Raw genomic sequence first — 27,630 nt, forward strand, 5'->3', positions numbered from 1 at the left:
CGACGGTACGATCTTTCAGCACAACTGTAAGACCCTTGAGTACGACGGTACGACCCTTAAGCACGACGGTAAGACCCTTCAATACGACGATACGACCCTTGAGCACGACGGTAAGACCCTTGAGTACGAAGGTACGACCCTTGAGTATGACGGAAGATCCTTAAGTACGACGGTACGACCTCTGAACACGACGGTATTACCCTTGAACACGATAGTACAACCCTTGAGTTCGACGATAAGACCCTTGAGTGCGACGGTTCAACCGTTGAACACGACGGTAAGACCCTTAAGTATGACGGTACGACCCTTGAGCACGACGGTAAGACCCTTGAACATGACGGTAAGACCCTTGAGCACGACGGAAAGACCCTTGAACACGACGGTAGACCTCTGAGCACGACGGTAAGACCCTTGAGCACGACTGTAAGACCCTTGAGTAAGACGGTACGACCCTTTAGCACGAAGGTACATCCCTTGAACACGACGGTAAGACCCTTGAGTACGACGTTATGACCCTTGAACACGACGGTACGACCCTTGAGCACGACGATAAGACCTTTGAGCACGACGGTACGACCTTCAGCACGACTGTAAGGCCCTTGAGTACGACGATACGACCCTTGAGCACGACAGCATGACCCTTGAGCTCGACGGCGAGTCCCTTGAACGCGACGGTACGACCCTTGAGCACGACGGTAAGACCTTTGAATACGATGGCACGACCCTTGAGCACGACGGTAAGATCCTTGAGTACGACGGTACTACCCTTGAGTACGACGGAAGACCCTTGAGTACGACGGCATGACCTTTGAATACGACGGTGCGACCCTTGGACACGACGATACAACCCTTGAATACGACGATAAGACCCTTGAGTACGACGGCACGACCCTTGAGCACGACGGCAAGACCCTTGAGTACGACGTTACGACCATTAAAAACGAAGCTAAGACCCTTGAACACGACGGTAAGACCCTTCAACACGAGGGAACGACCTTTTAGTATGACGGTAAGACCCTTGAGTACGACGGTACGACCCTTAAGCATGACGGTAAGACCCTTGAGTACGACGGTATGACCCTTGAGTACGATAGTTCAACCCTTGATCATGACGGAAGTCTCTTGAGTACGACGGTGCGACCTTTCAACACGACGGTATTACCCTTGAACACGACGATACAACCATTGAGTACGACGATAAGACCCTTAAGTACGACGGTTTGACCCTTGAACACGACGGTAAGACCCTTAAGTACGACGGCACGACTCTTGAACACGACAGTAAGACCCTTGAACACGACAGTACGATCCTTGACCACGACGGTAAGACCCTTAAATACGACGGTAGACCTTTGAGCACGACGGTAAGACCCTCGAGCACGACTGTAAGATCCTTGACTACGACGGTACGACCCTCGAACAAGACGATAAGACCCTTGAGTACGACGGCACAACCCTTGAGCACGAAGGTACATCCCTTGAACACGACGATAAGACCCTTGAACGACGGTAAGACCCTTGAGCACAATGTTACGACCCATGAGCACGACGTTACGACCTTGAGCACGACGGCAAGACCCTTGAGCACGACGATGTGACCCTTCAGCATGACGGTACGACCTTCAGCACGACTGTAAGGCCCTTGAGTACGACGGTACGACCCTTGAGCACGACGGTGAGACCCTTGAACACAATGGCACGACCCTTGAGCACGACGGTAAGACTCTTGAATATGACGGTGCGACCCTTGAGCACGACGGTAAGACTCTTGAGTACGACGGTTCGACCTTAGAGCACGACGGAAGACCCTTGAGTACGACGGTATGAACTTTGAACTCGACGGTATGACCCTTGAACACGATGGTAAAACTCTTGGTTACGACGATAAGACCCTTGAGTACGACGGTACGTTCCTTGACCACGACGGTAAGACCCTTGAGTACGACGATACGACCCTTGAGCACGACGGTGCGGCCCTTGAACACGACGATACGACCCTTGAACACAACAGTGCGACCCTTGAACGCAACGGTGTAACCCTTGAACACAGCGGTGCGACCGTAGAACACAATGGTGTAATCCTTGAACACAACGATGAGACCTTTGAACACAACGGTAAGACCCTTGAACATGACGGTGCGACCTTTGAACACAACGGTGCGACCACTGAAAACAACGGTGCGACCCTTGAACACAGCGGTGCGACCCTTGAAGACGACGGTGCAACCCTTGAACACAACGGTGCGACCCTTGGACACAGCAGTGCGACCATTGAACATAACGGTGTGACCATTGAACACGACGGTGCGAAACCTTGAACAGGACGGTACGACCCTTGAACACAATGGTGTGACTCTTGAACACAACGGTGTGATCATTGAACACGACGGTGCGACCCTTGAACACAACGGTGCAACCCTTGAACACAACAGTGCGATCCTTGAACACGACGGCACGACCCTTGAACACAACAGTGCGACCCTTGAACATGACGGTGCGACCCTTGAACACAACGGTGCGACCATTAAACACAGTGGTGCGACCATTGAACACGACGGTGAGACCCTTGAACAAAACAATGCGACCCTTGAACATGACCGTGCGACCCTTGAAACACAACGGTCCAGCCCTTGAACACGACGGTGCGACCCTTGATTACAACGGTGCAGCCCTTGAACACGACGGTACAACCCTAGAACACGACGGTGCGACCCTAGAACACGACGGTGCGACCCTTAAACACGACGGTGCAATCCTTGAACATGACGGTACGACCCTTCAACACAACGGTGCTGCCCTTGAACACAACGGAGCGACCCTTGAACAAGTTGGGGCAAGCGACCACCGCGTTCAATATTTAATGGTCAGGTATGTGTGTCCAGTGAACCGACCTCAAATGTTGTCTGTACGATCGTCAAGCTCTGTACTACAATATTAATAGCTCTAAAAAGTATGCACTCAATTCATGAGTCGTAGGAGCAGATGGGTGTTAGGTGAGTCCAGCACCTCAGCAGGAGCAGGTGGGTGTTAGGTGAGTCTAGCACCTCACTTGTAGACGCAGGTGGGTGTTAAGTGATTCAGGCACCTCAGTAGTAGAAGCAGGTGGGTATTAGGTGAGGCTAGCACCTTAGTAGTTGCGGCAGGTGAGTGGCAGGTGAGTCAAGCACCTCAATAGCCGGGACAGTTGGGTGTTAGGTGAGTCCATCACCTCAGTAGTAGGAGTAGGTAGGTGTTAGGTGAGTCTACCACTTAAGTAGTAGGTTCAGGTGGGTGTTAGGTGAATCCATCAGCAGTAGGAGCATGTGGGTGTTAGGTGAATCCAGCATCTCAGTAGTAGGAGCAGGTATTTGTTAAGTGAGTCCATCACCTCAGCATTAGGAGCAGGTGGGTGTTAGGTGAGTCCATCACCTCAGCATTAGGAGCAGGTGGGTGTTAGGTGAGTCCATCACCTCAGCATTAGGAGCAGGTGGGTGTTAGGTGAGTCCATCACCTCACTTGTAGGGGTAGGTGGGTGCTAGGTGAGTCCAGCACTTAAGTAGTAGGAGCAGGTGGGTATTAGGTGAGTCCATCACCTCCGTAGTAGGAGCAGGTATTTGTTAAGTGAGTCCATCACCTCAGCATTAGGAGTAGGTGGGTATTAGGTGAGTCCATCACCTCAGTAGTAGGAGTAGGTAGGTGTTAGGTGAGTCCATCACCTCAGTAGTAGGAGTAGGTAGGTGTTAGGTGAGTCCAGCACTTAAGTAGAAAGAGCAGGTGGGTGTTAGATGAGTCCATCCCCTCTGTAGTAGGAGCAGGTGAATGTTAGGTGAGTCCAGCACTTACGTAGCAGGAGTAGGTGGGTGTTAGGTGAGTCTATCACCTCACTAGTAGAAGCAGGTGGGTGTTAGGTGAGTCCATCACCTGCAGGGGTAGGTGGGTTAGGTGAGTCCATCACCCCAGTTGTAGGGGTACGTGAGTGCTAGGTGAGTCCAGCATTTAAGTAGTGGGAGCAGGTAGGTGTTAGGTTAGTCAGCACCTTATTATTGGAAGCAAGTGGGTGTTAGGTGAGTCACTCATCTCAGTAATAGGAGCAGGTGGGCATTAGGTGAGTCCAGCAACTAAGTACATGGAGCAAGTGGGTTTTATGTGAGTCCAGCACCTAAGCAGTAGAGGTAGATAGGTGTTAGCTAAGTCCAGAGCCTCAGTAGTAAGGGCTGGCGAGTGTTATGAGAGTCCAGCACCTCAATACGAGGAGCAGGTTGGTGTTAGGTGAGTCCAACACCTCGGTAGTAGGAGCAGATGGGTGTTAGGTGAGTCCAGCATCTCGGAAGTAGGAGCAGGTGGGAGTTAGGTGAGTCCACCAACTCGGTAGTAGAAGCAGGTGGGTGTTAGGTGAGTTCAATACCTCGGTAGTAGAAGCAGGTGGGTGTTAGGTGAGTTCATTACCTCGGTAGCAGGGGCAGGTGGGTGTTTGGTGAGTCCAGCACTTCAGCAGTAGGAGCAGGTGGGTTTTAGGTGAGTCCAGAACCTCGGTAGTGGGAGCAGGTTGGTGTTTAGTAAGTCCAGCAACTCGGTAGTAGAAGCAGGTGGGTGTTAGGTGAGTCCAGCACCTCAGTAGTAGGGACAATTGGGTGTTAGGTGAGTCCAGCACCTCAGCTGTAGGAGCAGGTGGATGTTAGATGAGTCAAGCACCTCAGTTGTAGGGATGGTTGGGTATTAGGTGAGTCCATCACCGCAGTAGTGGGAGCAGGTGAATGTTAGATGAGTCCAGCACTTAAGTAGTAAGGGCAGATGGGTGTTAGGTGAGTCAGGTACCTCAAGAGTAGGTTCAGGTGGTTGTTCGGTGAGTGCAGCACCTCAGTTGTAGGTGTAGGTGGGTGTTAGGTGAGTCCATCACCTCAGTAATAGAAGCAGGTGGGTGTTGGGTGAGTCAGGTACCTCAAGGTGGGTTTTAGGTGAGTCCATCACCTCAGTTGTAGAGTAGGTGGGTGTTAGGTGAGTCCAGTACTTATGTAGTAGGAGCATGAGGGTGTTAGGTGAGTAGTAGGAGCAGGTGAATGTTAGGTGAGTCCAGCGCCTCAGTAGTAGGAGCACCTAGGAGTTAGATGAGTCCAGCACATAAGTAGTTTTAGCAGGTGGGTGTTAGGTGAGTCCATCACCTCGGTAGTAGTGGCAGGTTAATGTTAGGTGAGTCCAGCACTTAAGCAGTAAGAGCAGGTGGGTGTCAGGTGAGTCCATCAGTAGTAGGAGTAGGTGGGTGTTAGGTGAGTCCATCACTTAAGTATCAAGGGCAGGTGGGTGTTAAGTGAGTCCATCACCTCGGTAGTAGGAGCAGGTGAATGTTAGGTGAATCCAGTTCCTCAGTAATAGGAGCAGGTGGGTGTTAGGTGAGTCCAACAACTCAGTGGTAGGTGATGGTGGGTGTTAGGTGAGTCCATCTCCTCAGCAGTAGGAGCAGGTGGGTGTTAGTTTAGTCCAGCACCTCGGTAGTAGGAGCAGGTTAATGTTAGGTGAGTCCATCACCTCAGTAGTAGGAGCAGGTGGGTGTTAGGTGAGTCCATCACCTCAGCAGTAGGAGCAGATGGGTGTTAGGTGAGTCCAGCACATCTATAGAAGGGCCAACTGGGTATTAGGTGTGTCAAGCACCTCAGTGAGTCTAACACTTCAGAAGTAGGGGTAGGTGAGCGTTAGGTGAGTACCGCACCTCAGCAGTATCAGCAGGTGGATGTTCGATCAGTCCAGCACCTCATTAAGAGAGAAAGCTGTTCATACTTATCTTCACTTGACATCGTTGTGTCGACCTTGAAGGCCGACGGAATGTATTTGCTTCGTTTGTCTCTGTACTTGTCAGTTCCTGCAACTTGTGCACAGTTGCGAGAGTTGTGAATGTTGAGGGCTTTCCGTGTGACCCCGCTGGATATAACGTGAGGGGCGGCAGGTAACAGACGACCAAACAAGTGCAAATGAAGTCGTGCAACATTTTTTGTAGCGAGGGATTTGACGGAGGTGTGGCAGGATTTTGCACATGTGTCTACTTAGAAGACTTCAGTTATAACCTAGTTTATCCTACTTAGCTGTGAGTGTATAAACCCTGGCGGCGGCTGCAGACAAGGTCGAGTATTTGAGACCACAAACTCCTGGTCCTGAGATCAAGTGTTAACAGTGACGAGTACCTTGACATAACCAGTAGGCCGACATGTACTCTCTGACCGCCTCTGGCTGCTCTTCACACCTTGCCTACACTGGTAGTAATCACTGTAATTTTTCCCTAGCGTCCAGTCTGTTGCAGTAGAACTTACTTAATGAACTAACCTGTACTTAACACCATCTGTAAGACGAGATACGTCATCGATGAATGTGCATGTAACCATTATTGTATAGGTGTCACATATGCACAATCAGGTGTCTGTGCTCACCATGGCTGCCACACAGGCGATGGTACTCACGTCACAGTGGACACAACGAGTATACCACGACAAAGGCAGACTCCACCACTTGTGTGGCTTCTTTGCGTCAGGCGACTGTAAACTTATTATCAGTCTTGACCATAGGCAGATGAGACCATAATCGACGTAAATTCATATATATATACATATATATATATATATATATATATATATATATATATATATATATATATATATATATATATATATATATATATATATATATATGTATATATATTCATACTATTCGCCATTTCCCGCATTAGCGAGGTAGCGTTGAGAACAGAGGTCTGGGCCTTTGAGGGAATATCCTCACCTGGCCCCCTTCTCTGTTCCTCTTTTGGAAAATTAAAAAAAAAGGCGAGAGGGGAGGATTTCCAGCCACCCGCTCCCTCCCCTTTTAGTCGCCTTCTACGACATGCAGGGAATACGTGGGAAGTATTCTTTCTCCCCTATCCCCAGGGATATATATATATATATATATATATATATATATATATATATATATATATATATATATATATATATATATATATATATATATATATCTTTCTTTCTTTCTTTCAAACTATTCGCCATTTCCCGCATTAGCGAGGTAGCGTTAAGAACAGAGGACTGGGCCTTGGAGGGAATACCCTCACCTGGCCCAATTCTCTGTTCCTTCTTTTGGAAAATTAAAAAAAAAAACGAGAGGGGAGGATTTCCAGCCCCCCGCTCCTTCCCCTTTTAGTCGCCTTCTACGACACGCAGGGAATACGTGGGAAGTATTCTTTCTCCCCTATCCCCAGGGATAATATATATATATATATATATATATATATATATATATATATATATATATATATATATATATATATATATATATATATATATATATATATATATATATATATATATATATATATATATATATATATATATATATATATATACACTAAAGGGGGTGACTGTGTTGCTGACAGGCTGGTAAGGATATTCAATCTATGTATGGCTCAAGGTGAAGTGCATGAGGATTGGCGGAATGCTTGCATAGTACCATCGTACAAAGGCAAAGGGGATAAAAGTGAGTGCTCAAATTACAGAGGTATAAGTTTGTTGAGTATTCCTAGGAAATTATATGGGAGGGTATTGATTGAGAGGGTGAAGGCATGTACAGAGCATCACATTGGGGGAGAGCAGTGTGGTTACAGAAGTGGTAGAGGATGTGTGGATCAGGTGTTTGCATTAAAGAATGTATGTGAGAAATACTTAGAAAAACAAATGGATTTGTATGCAGCATTAATGGATCTGGAGAGGGCATATGATAGACTTGATAGAGATGCTCTGTGGAAGGTATTAAGAGTATTTGGTGTGGGAGGCAAGTTGCTGGAAGCAGTGAAACGTTTTTAAGGAGGATGTAAGGCATGTGTACGATTAGGAAGAGAGGAAAGTAATTGGTTCTCAGTGAATGTTGGTTTGTGGCAGGGGTGCGTGATGTCTCCATGGTTGTTTAATTTGTTTATGGATAGGGTTGTTAGGGAGGTGAATCCAAGAGTTTTGGAGAGAGGGACAAGTATGCAGTCTGTTGTGGATGAGAGGGCTTGGGAAATGAGTCAGTTGTAGATGAGAGGGCTTGGGAAGTGAGTCAGTTGTTCGCTGATGATACAGCGCTGGTGGCTGATTCGGGTGAGAAACTGCAGAAGCTGGTGACTGAGTTTGGTAAAGTGTGTGAAAGAGGAAAGCTGAGAGTAAATGTGAATAAGAGCAAGGTTATTAGGTTCAGTAGAATTGAGGGACACGTCATCTGGGAGGTAAGTTCAAATGGAGAAAAATTGGAGAAAGTGAAGTGTTTTAGATATCTGGGAGTGGAATTAGTAGCGGATGGAACCATGGGAGCAGAAATGAGTCACAAAGTGGGGGAGGAAGCAAAGGTTCTGGCAGCGTTGAAGAATGTGTAGAAGGCGAGAACGTTATCTTCGAGAGTAAAAATGGGTATGTTTAAAGGAATAGTGGTTCCAACAATGTTATATGCTTGCGAGGCATGGGCTGTACATGGAGTTGTGCGGAGGAGAGTGGATGTGTTGGAAATGAAATGTTTGAGGAAATTATGTGGTGTGAGGTGGTTTGATCGATTAAGTAATGAAAGTTTAAGAGAAATGTGTGGTAATAAAAAGAGTTTGGTTGAGAGAGTAGAAGCGGGTGTGTTGAAATGGTTTGGACACATGGAGAGAATGAGTGAGGAAAGATTGACAAAGAGGATATATGTGTCAGAGGTGGAGGGAACGAGGAGAAGCGGAAGACCAAATTGGAGAGATGGAAGGATGGAGTGAAAAAGATTCTGAGCGATCGGGGCCTGAACATACAGGAGGGTGAAAGGCGTGCAAGGAACAGGATGAATTGGAACGATATGGTATACCGGGGTCGACGTGCTGTCAATGGATTTACCCAGGGCATGTAGAGTGTCTGAGTGCCTGGGGTAAACAATGGAAATGTCTGGATGTGGAAATAGAGCTGTGGTTTTGGTGCATTACACATGACAGCTAGAGACTGAGTGTGAGCGAATGTGGCCTTTGTTGTCTTTTCCTAGCGTTACCTCGTGCGCACGCGGGGGGGAGGGGAGTGCCATTTCATGTGTGGCGGGGTGGCGGCGAGAGTGGATGAAGGCAGCATGTATGACTATGTACATGTGTATATATGTATATGTCTGTGTATGTATATGTATGTATATGTTGAAATGTATAGGTATGTATATGTGCGTGTGTGGGCGTTTATGTATATACATGTGTATGTGGGTGGGTTGGGCGATTCTTTCTTCCGTTTCCTTGCGCTACCTCGCTGACGCGGGAGACAGCGACAAAGTATAGTAAATATATATATATATATATATATATATATATATATATATATATATATATATATATATATATATATATATATATTTTCTTTGTCGCTGTCTCCCGCGTTTGCGATATAGCGCAAGGAAACAGACGAAAGAAATGGCCCAACCCACCCCCATACACATGTATATACATACGTCCACACACGCAAATATACATACCTACACAGCTTTCCATGGTTTACAGCAGACGCTTCACATGCCCTGATTCAATCCACTGACAGCACGTCAACCCCGGTATACCACACGATCCAATTCACTCTATTCCTTGCCCTCCTTTCACCCTCCTTCATGTTCAGGCCCCGATCACACAAAATCTTTTTCACTCCATCTTTCCTTCTACAATCTGGTCTCCCACTTCTCGTTCCCTCCACCTCCGACACATATATCCTCTTGGTCAATCTTTCCTCACTCATTCTCTCCATGTGCCCAAACCATTTCAAAACACCCTCTTCTGCTCTCTCAACCACGCTCTTTTTATTTCCACACATCTCTCTTACTCTTACGTTACTTACTCGATCAAACCACCTCACACCACACATTGTCCTCAAACATCTCATTTCCAGCACATCCATCCTCCTGCGCACAACTCTATCCATAGCCCACGCCTCGCAACCATACAACATTGTTGGAACCACTATTCCTTCAAACATACCCATTTTTGCTTTCTTTGCTTTCCGAGATAATGTTCTCGACTTCCACAACATACCCATTTTTGCTTTCCGAGATAATATATATATATATATATATATATATATATATATATATATATATATATATATATATATATATATATATATATATATATATATATATATATATATATATATATATATATATATATATATATATATATATATATATATATATATATATATATATATATATATATATATATTCATACACATACATAGACATATACATATTAACATATACGCTTATACATTCACACTCACAGACATACTCATATATACATATGTACATATTCATGCTTTCCTTCATCCTTTCCTGGCGCTACCCTGCCCCACAGGAAATAGGATCGCCACTCCCTGCGTCAACGAGGTAGCGCCAAGAAAACAAACAAAAAAGACCACATTCGTTCACACTCAGTCTCTAGCTGTCATGTATAATGCACCGAAACCACAGCTCCCCATCCATATCCAGACCCCTCAGGCCTTTCCTTAGTTTTCCCCAGACGTCACACATGACCTGATTCAGTCCGTTGACAGCACGTCTCACCCCTCTGCATGTTCAGGACCCGATCGCTCAAAATCTTTCTCACTTCATCCTTCCACCTTCAATTGGATCTTTCGCTTCTCCTTATTCCCTCCATCTCTGACACATATATCTTCTTTGACAACCTTTCCTCACTCATTCTCTCTATACGTCCAAACCATTTCAACACACCCTCTACTGATCTCTCAACCAAATTATTTTAATTACCACACATCTTTCTTACCCTTTCATTACTTTACTCGATCAAACCACCTCACACCACATATTGTCGTCACACATTTCATTTCCAACACATCCACCCTCTTCCGCTCAGTCCGATCTATCGCCCATGCCTCGCAACCATATAATATTGTTGGAACCACTATTCCTTCAAACATACCCATTTTTGCTCTCCAATCTACTCTATACCATGCAAGCCTTTCACCTTTCTGCATGTTCAAGCCTTGATCACTTATAATCTTCTTCGCTCCATTATTCTATCTCTAGTGTGGTCTCCCCCTTCTCCTTGTCTCCTCCATTTCGGATGCATTTATCCTCTCTGTCAACCTTTCCTCACTTATTCTCTCCAATAGTCCAAACCATTTCAGCACACCCTGTTTAGCTCTCTCAACCACATTCATTTTATGCCCATGTCTCTTTCTTACCCTTACTCTGTCAAATAACGTCACACCAAATATTGTCCTCAAACATTTCATTTCCAACACATCCACACTCCGCAAATCCACACATCGTTGGGATTAGTATACCTTCAAACATGTCCTTTCCTCCAATCCTTGGGCACCTCACAATGATCCGTACATACACTGAAATTTCTAACTAACCAATCCACGACACAGCCATCCCTTTTCTTGTGAAATTCAAGTGCAGTACCATTCACTGCAGTTGTCTCGCTATATTTCATCTTAGTCAGGCTTTCACCACCTCTTTCTTCACCAAACCACTCTCCATGACGCTCTCATTTCGCACACCACCCCGACCTAAACACCACTACATCTGCCACCCTATCATCACACACATTCAGCAGTCCTTCAAGATGCTCAGTCCATCTTCTCCTCACTTCACATCACTACCTGTTGCCATTGCCCAATTTGCCCCCTTAAGTAATGTTCCCATTCATTCCCTTGTTTTTCGCACACTATTAACCTCCTTCCAAAACATTTCATTCTCCCTCGAGTTTACTGATACTCGTCACTCTAACTCTCATCTCTAGTGTGACCATGTTACCTTCATGTACACCTGTCTGGAAATCCCATTTCATGTTGTGTTTGTTGAAATCAGTTAGAATTATTGTTTCGTTGTTGTTTCCTAAGGAATTAATTTTCTTCATGCGAAACTCTATCCTTACCTGCACATCGTTCGGAGGGTCCGTACACCTACCCAGAATTAATTTCTGTCGTCTTATTTATCATTTCAATACACAGTGTACTGTACGTAACGACATCATTTTCAGATCGTGTTCATGTGTACTCCATGTCATAAATGTATCATAACAACGCCCCCACCAGTCTGCCTTTAGAGAAACGTTAATACCCTAGAATTCCCAACCATGCTAATAAGTGCTTTTATCTTCTAATATATTCAGATTTCTATTTTTTGCTTTGATATCAAGCTTTTCTGACTGAGCATATGATGGCAAATCATCGAGTTTAAAGATTTCTAGAAGTTGTGTGGAAATAAAACATATTTCGCTCTGAAAGGCATGATGAGTGTGACTCATTCCTTTGAGGTCAGACCTCCACGCTGAGGTCACTTGCAAGGCTGTCTGACTCAACAGATGCAGTCACACCTGACCTGATTAGCAGCTGACTTCTTTAGATCGATATGACCTGCTCTTACCGTAGTTCTGGCAGCCTCCTCAATCCACCTTGTGTAGCCACTACAAATCTCTAACAGACAGACTCTTATCTCTACTGAATTCATCCTACAAGACGTAGACAGTCAACCCCATCCGCCGTATAGATGTGCTCTTTCCTACCACAAATAATGAGGATTATCCATAGGCAAGCAAAGAAGACAGGCTGGCCAGTCAGGAAGCTAGGTATGACAGAACAGTGTGAGGAAAGTCGAAGGAGGGGAGCTTGGAAATCAGGCCCCAGTGTCACATTTAGTCGAAGGTTATACAGTATATCTAAGACTGCAGCATAAGATTCACCCTAAGTCTCTCAGAGAGGACAACCAGATATCTTTGCCAAAGTAAAACACATCACTGGTGAATCTCGCCAGGCAAAAGCCGTACCGATGATGACAGAGAAGACTGAGGTTTCTCATGCTTGAGGAAATAGGAATTTGATAAAGACTGAGAGACTTTGAGTATAGTAGAGGTAAGCCGGAGGATTGTGAGGGGGTATAGGATTACTCAGAGCCGGATCAGAAGACTGAGGGACTGCTGGAGTCACCTCATGTGGAACCAGAAGAAAAAATGAAAAAAATAGCGTTGTCAGCAGGGAACATTTCCATAACATCGTCCAAATGATAGACTGGAAAGGTGTTAGTAAGAGAGGTAATTCTTCTCTCTCTCTCTCTCTCTCTCTCTCTCTCTCTCTCTCTCTCTCTCTCTCTCTCTCTCTCTCTCTCTCTCTCTCTCTCTCTCTCTCTCTCTCTCTCTCTCTCTCTCTCTCTCTCTCTCTCTCTCTCACACACACACACACACACACATACTTTAGCAAGTGTGTGAAAGTAAAATGATAAGATAAAAGGATCATATACTTAGGCACCTCATCATGATCCATACATACACTGAAAATCCTAACAAACCAATCCACAACACAGTCATCCCTTTCATTAAGAAATTCAACTGCAATACCATTCACTCGAGTCGTCTTGCCATATTTTATCATACGTAAGGCTTTCATCACCTCCTCTTTCTTCACCAGAGACCTACAGACATAAAGACACGCACTCAGATGTAGTACTCACGATGAATTCCGCCTTTGCTTCAGTATTAATTGTATGATGGGTGTAGAGGACGTACGTAAATGAAGTGTGTAATGAGTTTGATGTCTCTGTTATTAAACACTTCGGCGTAAGAGCTCCTCAGCGCCAGCCAGATGACCTTGAAGGCCAGATTCTCCCTGCTGGAACTGTGAACGCACGAACAGGATGAAGTCCAAAAAAGTAATGACGCGACAAGAACGGTAGAAATATTACACTTAGGAAAAGTGAAAAAGACTTTTCTACAATACAGAAGGTACGCTATATATGGACTGATAGCATTGTGTAATGCATACACTCACATGACCCAGCGCCCTCAGTAATCCCCTACAGACTAAATATAACCGGTAGAAAAACTAGGGGTCAGTACACCCCGGCTGTTGGCAGTGACGTGGGAATGTGATTCTTCAGCAGAGCTCAACAGCTTACAGTGACGATAGTCCGGGACACTATCCTGGGCACCTCTTCCGTGCCTCCTCCGTCCAGAGGGCGTGCTATGGCTCATGTTATAGCTATTCGGTACCTGTACGGTGGTGGTCATCGACGAGATGAATGGCAGGAGTGTGCCTTGAGTGAAGTGTGTGATGGAGGTCCGTGAACCGCCTTGATGCTTCCGTTCGGCCATCAAAGATCCGGTGAGGGAGGGGGCACTTGTGTGGCTGCCAGAATGCTGACCTTATCCTTCCCTCTAACGTCACGCTGACGTCACAACCACGTCACTCTCGTGTTCATTATGTGTCTCACAGGCATTAGGATATTTGTTTTTACCTAAGAACAAGTTTTCATTGGTCTCATCATAAATAGATAACAGATTCTTTTATCTATCTATCTATATATATATATATATATATATATATATATATATATATATATATATATATATATATATATATATATATATATATATATATATATATATATATATATATACATATATATATATATATATATATATATATATATATATATATATATATATATGTATACATATATGTATATATATTTATATATACATGTATATATATATATATATATATATATATATATATATATATATATATATATATATATATATATATATATACTTTTTTTTTTGTCGCTGTCTCCCGCGTTTGCGAGGTAGCGCAAGGAAACAGACGAAAGAAATGGCCCAACCCACCCCCATACACATGTATATACATACGTCCACACACGCAAATATACATACCTACACAGCTTTCCATGGTTTACCCCAGACGCTTCACATGCCCTGATTCAATCCACTGACACCATGTCAACCCCGGTATACCACATCGATCCAATTCACTCTATTCCTTGCCCTCCTTTCACCCTCCTGCATGTTCAGGCCCCGATCACACAAAATCTTTTTCACTCCATCTTTCCACCTCCAATTTGGTCTCTCTCTTCTCCTCGTTCCCTCCACCTCCGACACATATATCCTCTTGGTCAATCTTTCCTCACTCATTCTCTCCATGTGCCCAAACCATTTCAAAACACCCTCTTCTGCTCTCTCAACCACGCTCTTTTTATTTCCACACATCTCTCTTACCCTTACGTTACTTACTCGATCAAACCACCTCACACCACACATTGTCCTCAAACATCTCATTTCCAGCACATCCATCCTCCTGCGCACAACTCTATCCATAGCCCACGCCTCGCAACCATACAACATTGTTGGAACCACTATTCCTTCAAACATACTCATTTTTGCTTTCCGAGATAATGTTCTCGACTTCCACACATTCTTCAAGGCTCCCAGAATTTTCGCCCCCTCCCCCATCCTATGATCCACTTCCGCTTCCATGGTTCCATCCGCTGCCAGATCCACTCCCAGATATCTAAAACACTTTACTTCCTCCAGTTTTTCTCCATTCAAACTCACCTCCCAATTGACTTGACCCTCAACCCTGCTGTACCTAATAACCTTGCTCTTATTCACATTTACTCTTAACTTTCTTCTTTCACACACTTTACCAAACTCAGTCACCAGCTTCTGCAGTTTCTCACATGAATCAGCCACCAGCGCTGTATCATCAGCGAACAACAACTGACTCACTTCCCAAGCTCTCTCATTCCCAACAGACTTCATACTTGCCCCTCTTTCCAAAACTCTTGCATTCACTTCCCTAACAACCCCATCCATAAACAAATTAAACAACCATGGAGACATCACACACCCCTGCCGCAAACCTACATTCACTGAGAACCAATCACTTTCCTCTCTTCCTACACGTACACATGCCTTACCTCCTCGATAAAAACTTTTCACTGCTTCTAACAACTTGCCTCCCACACCATATATTCTTAATACCTTCCACAGAGCATCTCTATCAACTCTATCATATGCCTTCTCCAGATCCATAAATGCTACATACAAATCCATTTGCTTTTCTAAGTATTTCTCACATACATTCTTCAAAGCAAACACCTGATCCACACATCCTCTACCACTTCTGAAACCACACTGCTCTTCCCCAATCTGATGCTCTGTACATGCCTTCACCCTCTCAATCAATACCCTCCCATATAATTTACCAGGAATACTCAACAAACTTATACCTCTGTAATTTGAGCACTCACTCTTATCCCCTTTGCCTTTGTACAATGGCACTATGCACGCATTCCGCCAATCCTCAGGCACCTCACCATGAGTCATACATACATTGAATAACCTTACCAACCAGTCAACAATACAGTAACCCCCTTTTTTAATAAATTCCACTGCAATACCATCCAAACCTGCTGCCTTGCCGGCTTTCATCTTCCGCAAAGCTTTTACTACCTCTTCTCTGTTTACCAAATCATTTTCCCTAACCCTCTCACTTTGCACACCACCTCGACCAAAACACCCTATATCTGCCACTCTATCATCAAACACATTCAACAAACCTTCAAAATACTCACTCCATCTCCTTCTCACATCACCACTACTTGTTATCACCTCCCCATTTGCGCCCTTCACTGAAGTTCCCATTTGCTCCCTTGTCTTACGCACTTTATTTACCTCCTTCCAGAACATCTTTTTATTCTCCCTAAAATTTAATGATACTCTCTCACCCCAACTCTCATTTGCCCTTTTTTTCACCTCTTGCACCTTTCTCTTCACCTCCTGTCTCTTTCTTTTATACATCTCCCACTCAATTGCATTTTTTCCCTGCAAAAATCGTCCAAATGCCTCTCTCTTCTCTTTCACTAATACTCTTACTTCTTCATCCCACCACTCACTACCCTTTCTAATCAACCCATCTCCCACTCTTCTCATGCCACAAGCATGTTTTGCGCAATCCATCACTGATTCCCTAAATACATCCCATTCCTCCCCCACTCCCCTTACTTCCATTGTTCTCACCTTTTTCCATTCTGTACTCAGTCTCTCCTGGTACTTCCTCACACAAGTCTCCTTCCCAAGCTCACTTACTCTCACCACCCTCTTCACCCCAACATTCACTCTTCTTTTCTGAAAATCCATACAAATCTTCACCTTAGCCTCCACAAGATAATGATCAGACATCCCTCCAGTTGCACCTCTCAGCACATTAACATCCAAAAGTCTCTCTTTCGCGCGCTTGTCAATTAACACGTAATCCAATAACGCTCTCTGGCCATCTCTCCTACTTACATAAGTATACTTATGTATATCTCGCTTTTTAAACCAGGTATTCCCAATCATCAGTCCTTTTTCAGCACATAAATCTACAAGCTCTTCACCATTTCCATTTACAACACTGAACACCCCATGTATACCAATTATTCCCTCAACTGCCACATTACTCACCTTTGCATTCAAATCACCCATCACTATAACCCGGTCTCGTGCATCAAAACCACTAACACACTCATTCAGCTGCTCCCAAAACACTTGCCTCTCATGATCTTTCTTCTCATGCCCAGGTGCATATGCACCAATAATCACCCATCTCTCTCCATCAACTTTCAGTTTTACCCATATTAATCGAGAATTTACTTTCTTACATTCTATCACATACTCCCACAACTCCTGTTTCAGGAGTATTGCTACTCCTTCCCTTGCTCTTGTCTTCTCACTAACCACTAAGGATCACAATTTTGCATGTGATCAAATATATTCCTATGAGTCCACGGGGAAGACGAAACACGACAAGTTCCCAAGTGCACTTTCGTGTAATAATCACATCATCAGGGGAGACACAAGAGAGAAATATAGCATTCAGTTGATGTAAAAGAAAGAGACGTAGCTTAGAGGCCATGTTTACCAAATGGATGGAGAGAAATGGATGTTTATTGGTGCATATGCACCTGGGCATGAGAAGAAAGATCATGAGAGGCAAGTGTTTTGGGAGCAGCTGAGAGATTGTGTTAGCAGCATTGATGCAAAAGACTGGGTTATAGTGATGGGTGATTTGAATGCAAAGGTGAGTAATGTGGCAGTTGAGGGTGTAATCGATGTACATGGGGTGTTCAGCGTTGGAAATGGAAATAGTGAAGAGCTTGTGCATTTGCGTGCTAAAAAAGGCCTAGTGATTGGGAATACCAGGTTTAGAAACAGATATACATAAGTATCCCTATGTAAGTAGGAGAGATGGCCAGAGAGCGTTATTGGATTACGTGTTAATTGATTGGCGCGCGAAAAAGAGACTTTTGGATGTTAATATGATGAGAGGGGCAACTAGAGGGATGTCTGATCACTATCTTGTGGAGGCGAAGTTGAAGATTTGTAGAGGTTTTCTGAAAAGAAGAGAGAATGTTGGAATGAAGAGAGTGGTGAGAGTAAGTGAGCTATGAAAGGAGACTTGTGTGAGGAAGTACCAGGAGAGATTCAATGCAGAATGGAAAAAGGTGAGCGCAAATGACGTAAGGGGAGTGGCGGAGGAATGTGATGTATTTAGGGACGCAGTGATGGCTTGCGCAAAAAATGCCTGTGACATGATAAAGGTGAGAGGTGGTCAGATTAGAAAGGGTAGTGAGTAGTGGGATGAAGAAGCAAGATTATTAGTGAAAGAGAAGAGAGAGGCATTTGGACGATTTTTGCAGGGAAATAGTGCAAATGACTGGGAGATGAATAAAAGTAAGAGGTAGGAAGTCAAGAGAAAGGTGCAAAAGGTGGAAAAGAGGGCAAATGAGAGTTGGGGTGAGAGGGGCATCGTTAAATTTAAGGGAGAATAAAAAGATATTTTGGAAGGAGTTAAATAAATTGCGTAAGACAAGAAAACAAATGGGAACATCTGTGGGTGGGGGGCTAATGGGGAGGCAATAAATAGTGGTGAAGTGAAAAAGAGATGGAGTGAGTATTTTGAGGGTTTGTTGAATGTTTTTGATGATAGAGTGGCAGATATAGGGTATTTTGGTCGAGTTGGTGTGCGAAGTGAGAAGGTCAGGGGAAAATGGTTTTGTAAACAGAAAAGAGGTAGTGAAAGCTTTGCGTAAGATGCAAGCCGGCAATGCGACGGGTTTGGATGGTAGTACAGAGGAATTTACTTAAAAAATACGGGTGACTATGCTGTTGAATGGATGATGAGAATATTCAATGTATGTATGGTTCACAGTGAAGTGCCTGAGGATTGGCGAAATGCATGCATAGTGCCACTGTATAGAGGCAAAGGGGATAAAGGTGAGTGTTCAAATTACAGAGGTATAAGTTTGTTGAGTATTCCTGGGAAATCATATGGGAGGGTATTGATTGAGAGGGTCAAGGCATGTACAGAGCATCAGATTGGGGAAGTGCAGTGTGGTCTCAGAAGTAGTAAAGGATGTGTGGATCAGCTGTGTGCATGAAGAATGTAAGTGAGAAATATAAGTGAGAAATACTTAGACAAACAGATGGATTTGTACAGAGCATTTATGGATCTAGGTAAGGGATATGATAGAGATGATAGATATGCTCTGTGGAAGGTATTAAGGGTATATGGTGTGGGAGGTAAGCTGCTAGAAGCAGTGAAAATCTTATCAAGGATGTAAGGCATGTGTACGTGTAGGAAGAGAGGAAAGTGATTGGTTCCCAGTAGATGTTGGTTTGCAGCAGGGGTGTGTGGTCTCCATGGTTTTTTGATTTCTTTATGGATGGGGTTGTTAGGGAGGAGAATGCAAGAGTTTTGGGGAGTGGGGCAAGTATGCAGTCTGTTGTGGATGAGAGGGCTTGGGAAGTGAGTCAGTTGTTGTTCGCTGATGATACAGCGCTGGTGGCTGAATCGGGTGAGAAACAGCAGAATCTGGTGACTGAATAGGTAAAGTGTGTGAAAGAAGAAAGCTGAGTGAATAAGAGCAAGGTTATTAGCTTCGGTAGGCTTGCGAGAAAAACTGATGGAAGTGAAGTGTTTTAGATATCTGGGAGTGGATTTAGCAGAGGATGGAACCACGGAAACGGAAGTGAGTCACAGGGTAGGGGAGGGGGGCGAAAGTTTTGGGAGCGTTGAAGAATGTGTGGAAGGCGAGATCATTATCTCGGAGAGCAAAAATGAGTATGTTCAAAGGAATAGTGGCTCCGACAATGTTAGATGGCTGCGAGGCATGGGCTATAGATAGGGTTATGCGGAAGAGGGTGCTGGAAATGAGATGTTTCAGTACAATATGTGGTGTGATGTGGTTTGATCGAGAAAGTAATGAAAGGGTAAGGGAGATGTCTGGTGAAACTAAGAATGTGGTTGAGAGAGTAGAAGAGGGTGTATTAAAATGGTTTGGTCACATGGAGAGAATGAGTGAGAAAAGATTGACAAAAGGATATATGTGTCAGAGGTGGAGGGCACGAGAAGTGGGAGACCAAATTGGAGGTGGAAGGATGGAGTGAAAAAGATTTTGAGCGATCGGGGCCTGAACATACAGAAGGGTGAAAGGCGTGCAAGAAATAGAATGAATAAGAATGATGTGGTATACCGGGGTCGACGTGCTGCCAATGAATTGAACCAGGATATCTGATGCGTTTGGGAAAGTTTTGTGGGGCCTGCATGTGTAAAGGGAGCTGTGGTTTTGGTGAATTACACATAACAGCTACAGGCTGAGTGTGAACTAATGTGGCCTTTGGTGTCTCTTCCTAGCGCTACGTCGCACGCGCGTGGGGGAAGGGGGGGTGCCATTTTTGTATATGGTGGGTTCACGAAGGGGATGGATGAATGCAGCAAGTATGAATATGTACATGTGTATATATGTATATGTCTGTGTATGTATATGTATGTATACGTTAAAATGTATATGTATGTATACGTTAAAATGTATATGTATGTATGTGTGCGTTTATGTATATACATGTGTATTTGGGTGAGTTGGGCCGTTGCTTTGTCTGTTTCCTTGCGCACCTCGCCAATGCCGGAGAGAGCGACAAAGTATGATAAAAGATGATGTTAAATTATCATCATTTCAATCTATGTTCCTTAGAGCATTAGGTATCTGCAGTCCAGAGTTTATTGATGATGAGTTTGAGAAGATATATTCTATTGGATCTAAGTTAAAGTACCCTAGATCTTTCATTGATAAATCCCTTGAGTTAGCAAAGAAATCATTTTACAGAGTTAAGCCCAAACCTCCCATTGACACCAAGAATCTTTTAGTTCTCCCTTTTAATAATAATTTCACTTTGCTTCCCATGTTGCTTAAATCCTTTAATGTAAATGTTGCCTCTAGCAACAATAATACTATAAAGAATATCTTAATCAGGAATTCACCGGAAAATTCTCTTGGTTGCATTTATAAAGTGCCTTGTGGAAACTGTGATAAATTTTATGTTGGTCAGACTGGTAAGGAACTTTCTGTTGGACTTAAGCAACATGAATATTGTATAAGAACGGGACAAAAATCGAATGCCTTGTTTAATCATGTTAAAACCTATGATCATTGTATTGACTGGAGTAACGCCATCTCAGTTATTAACTCTAACTCTATTACCAAGAGAAATATCATTGAATCTTCTATTATTAGATACGCAAAGAATTATAATCTTAATATTAGTGATGGTCTATACAAATTAGATAACTTTACAGTTGATAAGATTTGTAAAATGATAAGTTTATGAACGCTCGTTGTATGTTTAGGACAATCACATGTTTACCAAATGGCGTCCTAGCTTCGTCTCTTCGATGTATATCAACTGACTGTTATATTTCTCTCTTGTGTTTCCCCTGATGATATGATTATTACACGAAAGTGCACTTGGGAACTTTCCGTGTTTCATTTTCCCCGTGGACTCATAGGAATCATCATCACGTTCCTCCTCTTGGCCAAAGTTGTTGCCGGATTCCTCGTCTCTGACATACCAATTGAATTTGTACTGGGCGGGACCGTATTCATCGGAGGATTCCTGTAATGTGGGCCACAAGTGTAATTTACGTCTTCCGTAATCATAAGAAAGGTTCATAAAACCTCTAAGGAAATAGCATTGCTGCACCCAGCTTCAGCAAGAAGGAACAGAGAAGGGGGCCAGGCGACGATATTCCCTCAAAGGCCCAGCCCTCTGTTCTTAACGCTACCTCGCTAATGTGGGAAATGGCGAATAGTGGCGACGAGCATGGGATCAAGAGAAGAAAGGATGGATGGGCATTCCCTAATAGCAGTTTCAAGCCTTCTCCAAACAACACACTAAAGAGAGCACCTTCACCAAGAGGAAGGAGAACAGTGTCAAAAGTGGGAGGAGGCCCACCAAGAGGGAGAAGAGGACTTCCAAGAGGAAGTAAAATGTATCAGGTAGAAAACCAAGAAGAAGGATAAGAAAATGATAATGGTGTTGGCAAAGATCATGGCACACCAACACCTGATCCGTCGACCTCAATGCACGGAACCGCTTCGGGTGAACATACTTGGACGTGGTGGTACAAGTAGTTGCACGGACTGTGATCCTCGCTTTGGTTACAAGAATGTTCTTCCGCCCACCAGTGATGCTACTACTTTTGTGAATTAAGAACCATTGAAACACAAACCTCGCCAGGTGGTAGAGTGACCCGCAGTGTATCGAGACAGACGTCCCCAGAACTTTTTTTAAAGGGGAAGTAAATGTTTATAGTTGTGTTACTGGAGTGATAGTTTTCATACATGGTGCTCTGACAAGAAAATAGTGAAATTGGAAAAGAATGTAGCTTAGACATTAAAGCTTATTCTTTCATTTAAATGTGAACAAAGGGAGCATTTTTTCAAAGTGATAGAGATGGAAAGCAAAAAGGTGTTTTTCATGAATGTACTGGAAAAGGTGAGGTCCAGATAAACTTTTGGTCTGTCAAGGCTTTATTATGGCGGATGACCAACTACCTACCCTCATGTATCCAAGATATGGTTGTACTTTGTGTAATGAAGACAATTGAGAAACATCATAATCCAATAATCCAGTTTCATGTTAAGAGAAGTGGTCCAGGCAGTAGGATACAGTGGTTAAATTGATGAAAACTACTATTGACGTTTGTGTAAATAAATTATACATTTCCCTTTTCCATAGCCAGAGGCTGAACCATTATGTGACATTCATTTTTTCATTTCATTTCAAGCTAGAAGTTTCAGTTTTCTAAATTGTTTCTTACATTTTTCATATGTATATATATATATATATATATATATATATATATATATATATATATATATATATATATATATATATATATATATATATATGTGTGTGTGTGTATGTGTGTATGTGTATGTGTATGTATATATATATATATATATATATATATATATATATATATATATATATATATATATATATATATATATATATATATATATATATATATATATATATATATATATATGTATATATATATATATATATATATATATATATATATATATATATATATTATCCCTGGGGATAGGGGTGAAAGAATACTTCCCACGCATTCCTCACGTGTCGTAGAAGGCGACTAGAGGGGACGGGAGCGGGGGGCCAGAAATCCTCCCCTCCTTGTATTTTTAACTTTCTAAAAAATGGGAAACAGAAGGAGTCACGCGGGGAGTGCTCATCCTCCTCGTAGACTCAGATTGGGGTGTCTAAATGTGTGTGAAAAAAGGAGAGATAGGTAGTATGCTTGAGGAATGGAACCTGGATGTTTTGGCTCTGAGTGAAACGAAGCTCAAGGGTAAAGGGGAAGAGTGGTTTGGGAATGCCTTGGAGTAAAGTCAGGGGTTAGTGAGAGGACAAGAGCAAGGGAAGGAGTAGCACTACTCCTGAAACAGGGGTTCTGGGAGTATGTGATAGAATGTAAGAAAGTAAATTCTAGATTAATATGGGTAAAACTGCAAGTTGATGGAGAGAGATGGGTGATTATTGGTGTATATGCACCTGGGCATGAGAAGAAAGATCATGAGAGGCAAGTGTTTTGGGAGCAGCTGAATGAGTGTGTTAGTGGTTTTGATGCATGAGACCGGGTTATAGTGATGGGTGATTTGAATGCAAAGGTGAGTAATGTGGCAGTTGAGGGAATAATTGGTATACATGGGGTGTTCAGTGTTGTAAATGGAAATGGTGAAGAGCTTGTAGATTTATGTGCTGAAAAAGGACTGGTGATTGGGAATACCTGGTTTAAAAAGCGAGATATACATAAGTATACGTATGTAACTAGGAGAGATGGCCAGAGAGCGTTATTGGATTACGTGTTAATTGACAGGCGCGCGAAAGAGAGACTTTTGGATGTAAATGTGCTGAGAGGTGCAACTGGAGGGATGTCTGATCATTACCTTGTGGAGGCTAAGGTGAAGATTTGTATGGGTTTTCAGAAAAGAAGAGTGAATGTTGGGGTGAAGAGGGTGGTGAGAGTAAGTGAGCTTGGGAAGGAGACTTGTGTGAGGAAGTACCAGGAGAGACTGAGTAAAGAATGGAAAAAGGTGAGAACAATGGAAGTAAGGGGAGTGGGGGAGGAATGGGATGTATTTAGGGAATCAGTGATGGATTGCGCAAAAGATGCTTGTGGCATGAGAAGCATGGGAGGTGGGTTAATTAGAAAGGGTAGTGAGTGGTGGGATGAAGAAGTAAGATTATCAGTGAAAGAGAAGAGAGAGGCATTTGGACGATTTTTGCAGGGAAAAAGTGCAATTGAGTGGGAGATGTATAAAAGAAAGAGACAGGAGGTCAAGAGAAAGGTGCAAGAGGTGAAAAAGAGGGCAAATGAGAGTTGGAGTGAGAGAGTATCATTAAATTTTAGGGAGAATAAAAAGATGTTTTGGAAGGAGGTAAATAAAGTGCGTAAGACAAGGGAGCAAATGGGAACTTCAGTGAAGGGAGCTAATGGGGAGGTGATAACAAGTAGTGGTGATGTGAGAAGGAGATGGAGTGAGTATTTTGAAGATTTGTTGAATGTGTTTGATGACAGAATGGCAGATATAGGGTGTCTTGGTCGAGGTGGTATGCAAAGTGAGAGGGTTAGGGAAAATGATTTGGTAAACAGAGAAGAGGTAGTGAAAGCTTTGCGGAAGATGAAAGCCGGCAAGGCAGGAGGTTTGGATGGTATTGCAGTGGAATTTATTAAAAAAGGGGGTTACTGTATTGTTGACTGGTTGGTAAGGTTATTTAATGTATGTATTACTCATGGTGAGGTGCCTGAGGATTGGCGGAATGCGTGCATCGTGCCATTGTACAAAGGGAAAGGGGATAAGAGTGAGTGCTCAAATTACAGAGGTATAAGTTTGTTGAGTATTCCTGGTAAATTATATGGGAGGGTATTGATTGAGAGTGTGAAGGCATGTACAGAGCATCAGATTGGGGAAGAGCAGTGTGGTTTCAGAAGTGGTAGAGGATGTGTGGATCAGGTGTTTGCTTTGAAGAATGCATGTGAGAAATACTTAGAAAAGCAAATGGATTTGTATGTAGCATTTATGGATCTGGAGAAGGCATATAATAGAGTTGATAGAGATGCTCTGTGGAAGGTATTAAGAATATATGGTGTGGGAGGCAAGTTGTTAGAAGCAGTGAAAAGTTTTTATCGAGGATGTAAGGCATGTGTAAGTGTAAGAAGAGAGGAAAGTGATTGGTTCTTAGTGAATGTAGGTTTGCGGCAGGGGTGTGTGATGTCTCCATGGTTGTTTAATTTGTTTATGGATGGGGTTGTTAGGGAGGTGAATGCAAGAGTTTTGGAAAGAGGAACAAGTATGAAGTCTGTTGTGGATGAGAGAGCTTGGGAAGTGAGTCAGTTGTTGTTCGCTAATGATACAGCGCTGGTGGCTGATTCATGTGAGAAACGGCAGATGCTGGTAACTGAGTTTGGTAAAGTGTGTGAAAGAAGAAAGTTAAGAGTAAATGTGAATAAGAGCAAGGTTATTAGGTTCAGTAGGGTTGAGGGTCAAGTCAATTGGAAGGTAAGTTTGAATGGAGAAAAACTGGAGGAAGTAAAGTGTTTTAGATATCTGGGAGTGGATCTGGCAGCGGATGGAACCATGGAAGCGGAAGTGAATCATAGGGTGGGGGAGGGGGCGAAAATCCTGGGAGCATTGAAGAATGTGTGGAAGTCGAGAACATTATCTCGGAAAGCAAAAATGGGTATGTTTGAAGGAATAGTGGTTCCAACAATGTTGTATGGTTGCGAGGCGTGGGCTATGGATAGAGTTGTGCGCAGGAGGGTGGATGTACTGGAAATGAGATGTTTGAGGACAATGTGTGGTGTGAGGTGGTTTGATCGAGTAAGTAATGTAAGGGTAAGAGAGATGTGTGGAAATAAAAAGAGCGTGGTTGAGAGAGCAGAAGAGGGTGTTTTGAAATGGTTTGGGCACATGAAGAGAATGAGTGAGGAAAGATTGACCAAGAGGATATATGTGTTGGAGGTGGAGGGAACGAGGAGAAGTGGGAGACCAAATTGGAGGTGGAAAGATGGAGTGAAAAAGATTCTGAGTGATCGGGGCCTGAACATGCAGGAGGGTGAAAGGCGGGCAAGGAATAGAGTGAATTGGATCGATGTGGTATACCGGGGTTGACGTGCTGTCAGTGGACTGAATCAGGGCATGTGAAGCGTCTGGGGTAAACCCTGGAAAGTTGTGTGAGGCCTGGATGTGGAAAGGGAGCTGTGGTTTCGGGCATTATTGCATGACAGCTGGAGGCTGAGTGTGAACGAATGGGGCCTTTGTTATCTTTTCCTAGCGCTACCTCGCACACATGAGAGGGGAGGGGGATGGTATTCCATGTGTGGCGAGGTGGCGATGGGAATGAATAAAGGCAGACAGTGTGAATTGTGTGCATGGATATATATGTATGTGTCTGTGTGTGTATATATATGTGTACATTGAGATGTATTGGTATGTATATTTGCGTGTGTGGACGTGTGTGTATATACATGTGTATGGGGGTGGGTTGGGCCATTTCTTTCTTCTGTTTCCTTGCGCTACCTCGCAAATGCGGGAGACAGCGACAAAGCAAAATAAATAAACAAAAAAATAAACATATATATATATATATATATATATATATATATATATATATATATATATATATATATATATATATATATATATATATATATATGAACAAAGTGCATATGAACGCAAACCTTCATAGAAAATGCAAACCTCCATCAGCCAGGATCGAACCCGGGACCCTGTGCAACAGGCGGGAGCGCTACCGCTAGACTATGATCGCCCCTAATAGGGAAATGAGTATTCAAATACTGTGTACTCGAATTCACTTCGTGGTGAGCAACGGGGTCTACACCAGTCAAACCCATCAGGCTCACACAACCAGCACATAGCATTTTACCGAACATAACTGTACAACGCGGAGGTATATGCACTTTGTACGTGTTCATATATTTCCGCGTTGGAGGTTTTTATGATATATATATATATATATATATCCCTGGGGATAGGGGAGAACGAATACTTCCCACGTATTCCCTGCGTGTCGTAGAAGGCGACTAAAGGGAGGGAGCGGGGGGCTGGAAATCCTCCCCTCTTGTTTTTGATTTTCCAAAAGAAGGAACAGAGAAGGGGGCCAAGTGAAGATTTCCCTCAAAGGCTCAGTCCTCTGTTCTTAACTCTACCTCGCTAACGAGGGAGTTGGCGAATAGTATAAAAAAAAGAATACATATATATTTATATATGTATATATATATATATATATATATATATATATATATATATATATATATATATATATATATATATATATATATATATATATATATATTATCCCTGGGGGTAGGGGATTAAGAATACTTCCCACGTATTCCCTGCGTGTCGTAGAAGGCGACTAAAAGGGGAGGGAGCGGGGGCCTGGAAATCCTCCCCTCT

This window comes from Panulirus ornatus, chromosome 59, assembly GCF_036320965.1.
Source record: "Panulirus ornatus isolate Po-2019 chromosome 59, ASM3632096v1, whole genome shotgun sequence".
NCBI classification, from domain to species: Eukaryota; Metazoa; Arthropoda; class Malacostraca; order Decapoda; family Palinuridae; genus Panulirus; species Panulirus ornatus.